Here is a 6,773-nt window from a genome sequence, read left to right as displayed (position 1 = left end):
AACCAATGATTTGGGGACTCTGAAGGTGACTGTGTTGCAGACAGGTGACCAAAGACATTGTGTACTTGAGTAAAGTAGAAGTACTCAGATCTTGTACTTGAGTAAAGTAGAAGTACTCAGATCTTGTACTTGAGTAAAGTAGAAGTACTCAGGTCTTGTACTTGAGTAAAAGTAGAAGTACTCAGGTCTTGTACTTGAGTAAAGTAGAAGTACTCAGGTCTTGTACTTGAGTAAAGTAGAAGTACTCAGGTCTTGTACTTGAGTAAAGTAGAAGTACTCAGATCTTGTACTTGAGTAAAAGTAGAAGTACTCAGGTCTTGTACTTGAGTAAAAGTAGAAGTACTCAGGTCTTGTACTTGAGTAAAGTAGAAGTACTCAGATCTTGTACTTGAGTAAAGTAGAAGTACTCAGATCTTGTACTTGAGTAAAGTAGAAGTACCCAGGTCTTGTACTTGAGTAAAAGTAGAAGTACTCAGGTCTTGTACTTGAGTAAAAGTAGAAGTACTCAGGTCTTGTACTTGAGTAAATTAGAAGTACTCAGGTCTTGTACTTGAGTAAAAGTAGAAGTACTCAGATCTTGTTCTTGAGTAAAGTAGAAGTACTCAGATCTTGTACTTGAGTAAAGTAGAAGTACTCAGGTCTTGTACTTGAGTAAAGTAGAAGTACTCAGGTCTTGTACTTGAGTAAAGTAGAAGTACTCAGGTCTTGTACTTGAGTAAAGTAGAAGTACTCAGATCTTGTACTTGAGTAAAGTAGAAGTACTCAGATCTTGTTCTTGAGTAAAGTAGAAGTACTCAGGTCTTGTACTTGAGTACAGTAGAAGTACTCAGGTCTTGTACTTGAGTAAAGTAGAAGTACTCAGGTCTTGTACTTGAGTAAAGTAGAAGTACTCAGGTCTTGTACTTGAGTAAAGTAGAAGTACTCAGATCTTGTACTTGAGTAAAAGTAGAAGTACTCAGATCTTGTTCTTGAGTAAAGTAGAAGTACTCAGGTCTTGTACTTGAGTACAGTAGAAGTACTCAGGTCTTGTACTTGAGTAAAGTAGAAGTACTCAGATCTTGTACTTGAGTAAAAGTAGAAGTACTCAGATCTTGTTCTTGAGTAAAGTAGAAGTACTCAGGTCTTGTACTTGAGTACAGTAGAAGTACTCAGGTCTTGTACTTGAGTAAAGTAGAAGTACTCAGGTCTTGTACTTGAGTAAAGTAGAAGTACTCAGGTCTTGTACTTGAGTAAAGTAGAAGTACTCAGGTCTTGTACTTGAGTAAAGTAGAAGTAATCAGATCTTGTACTTGAGTAAAAGTAGAAGTACTCAGATCTTGTTCTTGAGTAAAGTAGAAGTACTCAGGTCTTGTACTTGAGTACAGTAGAAGTACTCAGGTCTTGTACTTGAGTAAAGTAGAAGTACTCAGGTCTTGTACTTGAGTAAAGTAGAAGTACTCAGATCTTGTACTTGAGTAAAGTAGAAGTACTCAGGTCTTGTACTTGAGTAAAGTAGAAGTACTCAGGTCTTGTACTTGAGTAAAGTAGAAGTACTCAGGTCTTGTACTTGAGTAAAGTAGAAGTACTCAGGTCTTGTACTTGAGTAAAGTAGAAGTACCAGAGTGTAGGAATACTCTGTCACAGTAAAGTATTCTAAATGTTCCTCCAGTGAAAGTAGAAAGTACTCTCCTCTAAATGTACTTAAAGTAGTGACAGTAAAAGTAGTCATTGTCTGATTGGTCCATTTCAGAATAATATCTCTGATCTGTTTTATAATGATTGATCATTAAAGTGTTCTCAGAGCTGGTAAAGGTGCAGCTAGTTTGAATGGCTTTGTATACTGCAGGGTAGCTGCTGGATTTACTGCAGGTGAACTACAGTCTGATTTAAGGGAGATTATATTTACCATCATTAATCCAGATCTGTAAAGTAAAAGGACCATAAAATGGAAATACTCAAGTAAAGTACAAGTACCTCAAGATTGAAGTTAAGTAGTAAATGTACTTCGTTACTTCCCACCTCTGTAGTACTTTCCACAGTGAGGAAGTCCTGGGTGTTCAGATGTGTTTCCTGCTGACTCTCCTCTCTGCAGATTAGTTGAACCGGAGCTAATCCTCAGATCAGATGTGTTTGTGCTTTTTAATTCTTGCAGGAATGTCAATCTGTGTGATTACAGCCTCTTTTCAGAGCTTTCAAAACCACCAGTGCTGCTCACAAAGTACATATACTCAATTAATATACTAAATACGTTATACATGTACTACCAGTATACAGGCAAATATTCTGCCTTCTACTGCACTGCATGTATTTAAATTTCATAGTTACGAGATATGGGGGAGGGGGTTTGCACTTCGGTAGGCTAAGGATTGCACCACTGCTTTTTGCAGATGATGTGGTCCTAATGGCTTCATCGGTCTGTGACCTTCAGCACTCACTGGATCGGTTCACGGCCGAGTGTGAAGCGGCTGGGATGAGGATCAGCACCTCCAAATCTGAGGCCATGGTTCTCAGCAGGAAACCGATGGATTGTCCACTCCAGGTAGGGAATGAAGCCTTACCCCAAGTGAAGGAGTTCAAGTATCGGGGTCTTGTTCTCAAGTGAGGGAACAATGGAGCGTGAGATGGGCCGGAGAATCGGAGCAGTACTGCAGTCGCTTTACCGCACCGTTGTGAGGAAAAGAGAGCTGAGCCAGAAGGCAAAGCTCTCTGTCTACCGGGCCATCTTCGTTCCTACCCTCACCTATGGTCATGAAGGATGGGTCATGACCGAAAGAACGAGATCGCGGATACAAGCGGCCGAAATGGGATTTCTCCGCAGGGTGGCTGGCATCTCCCTTAGGGATAAGGTGAGAAGTTCAGTCATCCGGGAGGGACTCGGAGTAGAACCGCTGCTCCTTCGCCATGAAAGGAGCCAGTTGAGGTGGTTCGGGCACCTAGTGAGGATGCCACCTGGGCGCCTCCCTAGGGAGGTGTTCCAGGCACGTCCAGCTGGGAAGAGAGACCGAGGGGTAGACCTATGACCAGGTGGAGGGGTTATATCTCTTCGCTGGCCTGGGAGCGCCTTGGAATCCTCCAGTCAGAGATGGTTGATGTGGCCAGGGAAAGAGAAGTTTTGGGCTCTCTGCTGGAGCTGTTACCTCCGCAACCCTGACGGAAAAGCGGGAGAAGATGGATGGAGTTACGAGATACGTTCCACATTTTAAAACACATAGCCTGCTGATATGATACAATGCAGTACTACTATTACTACTACTACCAATACTAGTACTACAACTACTACCACTCCTACTACTACTACAACTACCACTACTACTACTACTACTACCACCAATACTACTGCTACCACTACTACTACTACTACTACCACCAATACTACTACTACCACCAATACTACTGCTACCACTACTACTACTACTGCTACCACTACTACTACTACTACTACCACCAATACTACTACTACCACCAATACTACTGCTACCACTACCACTACTACTACTACCACCAATACTACTACTACTACCACCAATACTACTGCTACCACTACTACTACTACCACCAATACTACTGCTACCACTACTACTACTACTACCACTACTACCACCAATACTACTACTCCCACCAATACTACTGCTACCACTACTACTACTACTACTACCACCAATACCACTACTACTACTACTACCACCAATACTACTACTACCACTACTACTACCACTACTACTACTACTACCACTACTACTATTACCACCAATACTACTACTACCACCACTACTACTACTACCACCAATACTACTACTACTACTACTACCACCAATACTACTACTACTACTACTACTACTACTACTACTACTACCACCAATACTACTACTACCACCAATACTACTGCTACCACTACTACTACTACCACCAATACTACTGCTACCACTACTACTACTACCACCAATACTACTACTACTACTACCACCAATACTACTGCTACCACTACTACTACTACCACCAATACTACTACTACCACTACTACTACTACTACTACCACCAATACTACTACTACCACCAATACTACTGCTACCACTACTACTACTACTACCACCAATACTGCTACCACTACCAATAGTACTACCACCAATACTACTACTACCACTACTACTACTACTACTACTACTACTACCACCAATACTACTACTACCACCAATACTACTACTACTACTACTACTACTACTACTACCACCAATACTGCTACCACTACCAATAGTACTACCACCAATACTACTACTACCACTACTACCACTACTACTACTACTACTACCACCAATACTACTACTACCACCAATACTACTACTACTACTACTACTACTACTACTACTACCACCAATACTACTACTACCACCAATACTACTGCTACCACTACCAATAGTACTACCACCAATACTACTACTACCACTACTACTACTACTACTACCACCAATACTACTACTACCACCAATACTACTGCTACCACTACTACTACTACTACTACTACCACCAATACTACTACTACCACCAATACTACTACTACTACCACCAATACTGCTACCACTACTACTACTACTACCACTACTACTACCACCAGTACTACTACTACTACTACTACTACTACCACCAATACTACTACTACTACTACTACTACCACCAATACTACTACTACTACCACCAATACTACTACTACCACCAATACTACTACTACTACCACCAATACTGCTACCACTACTACTACTACTACTACCACTACTACTACCACCAGTACTACTACTACTACTACTACTACCACCAATACTACTACTACTGCTACCACTACTACAGTACACAGTATTTCAAGTATAAAATGTGGAACACATTAACCAACTACAATACTTTAATGCCCTAAAATGTAAAAACAGGATGATTATAATTACCATAAGTACCGGGAAAGATGAATTCTGCATGTCAAATACTTTTACTTTTGAAACTTGAAGTACCTGTGGCTGTAATACTTCTGTACTGTAGGAAATGTTCTTTTATTCGAAGCCCAGGAGTCGAGTTAAAAGAAACGTAGTGAAGCTCCTAATGAAAGTTTAAAAGGAGTGTTTAATAAAAGGATGCAGCAGTAGGTTTTACAAAAGTGTCACAGCTGTGGCTCAATAGCCCTGGACACGCGTCCACAGGCCGCTGCGCTGACTGAGTGGAGCTCAGCAGTAGTTACTGTCTGGCGGTCCGGAACAAAAGAGAGCTCGATCTCTCAATACAAACATGTTTTATAGAACCACCCCTTTCCCGCCATAAAACAAACAACTTCAAAATAAGACGAGCTCCGGTCTCGTGCTGTCATTGGTTGGTAGCGGGGGGCTGGATCCTGTTGGCCGCTTGTCACATGGGGTTCTCCGGACTCTTCTATAGGCTGACATCGTCGAGGGCGGGTCCTCCTATGACGTCACCGTCGCCATCTTGTTAGCGATGTCCTGAAGCTCACCTACCATATTCTATTATGCAATCCTTCTGAGGTTTATCAGTTATTAAACACGCAATAGTATCATTGCAGCATCAATGAGTGAGGTAGAGGCGGTGTGTTTAGTATGTAACTCCACGCGTCCTTCTCCCTCTACTCAAATATACAATACAGTATTAGCTATATGCTATCTGAGGCTAAAAACAACATCCGGTAATACTACCGGAAATGGACAAATATGATCCGTCCAGAAACAGTGAGTTATCTTTTAATGTTCCGTTTCAATATATTGACTATTTCTAACAGTACCTGGGCCACATTCTGATACCTTGACCATTGTACTACCTTTTGTATTCATGCCTTTTACTTCAAATAAATTGCCACAAGATGGCGCCGAGGATGTGTCTCGAGCTCCTCACCAACTCCACATCTTAGTATTTTTATTGTTTTACTTTGTTGTTTTTAACTTTTTTTGCAACATGCAAACCGCCCAAGCGAGCCCTGTCATCCAATATGATAGAGAACAACTTTTACACATCAGGTCGCTGGTGGACAGCAATAATCCACCACGACCTGCAAACAATGGAGAGTCTCTGTGTTTACCTGCTGGAGCTCTACCTGTGGAGCGCAGGAGGAAGAGAGGTTCCCGGGCCGGGGTCCTGGTCAGGCTGAGGAAACGTGAAAACAGGCCTCCTCTACCGAGTTTACTTCTGGCAAATGTCCAATCCCTGGATAATAAGCTGGACGAACTCCGTAGCAGGGTGGCATTTCAACGGGACATTAAGACCTGTAATGTTTTGGTTTTCACGGAGACTTGGCTCGACCCCACGATACCGGACGCCGCCATTGCTCCACACGGATTCTCCATTCATCGCCAGGACCGACAATAAACTCAGGGAAGAGCAAGGGAGGAGGTGTGTGCTTCATGATTAACAACAAGTGGTGCTCAGATGTGGAGATCATTTCTTCGGACTGTTCTCCCAGCCTAGAGCACATCATGATCGGATGCCGGCCTTTTTATCTGCCGAGGGAGTTCACATCTGTTGTTCTAACAGCAGTGTATGTTCCGCCGCACGCTGACAACAACACAGCGCTGGAGGAGCTGTATGGGATTATCGACAGGACAGAGACTTCTCGGCCAGAGGCCGCATTTATTGTGGCCGGGGATTTTAACAGAGCCAACATGAAGAAAGTCCTGCCGAAATACTATCAGCACGTCAGCTGCCCCACCGCGGTGGAAATACACTGGACCATGTTTACACTCCTTTCCGGCATGGACATAAAGCCCTCCCCCTATTGTTGTTATTGTAAATATTCTTCTCTCTTTCTGCAC

This window comes from Eleginops maclovinus, chromosome 18 (genome assembly GCF_036324505.1).
Source record: "Eleginops maclovinus isolate JMC-PN-2008 ecotype Puerto Natales chromosome 18, JC_Emac_rtc_rv5, whole genome shotgun sequence".
Lineage (NCBI taxonomy): Eukaryota > Metazoa > Chordata > Actinopteri > Perciformes > Eleginopidae > Eleginops > Eleginops maclovinus.
The sequence above is the reverse complement of the archived record's forward strand: the minus strand, read 5'-3'. Positions refer to the sequence as shown.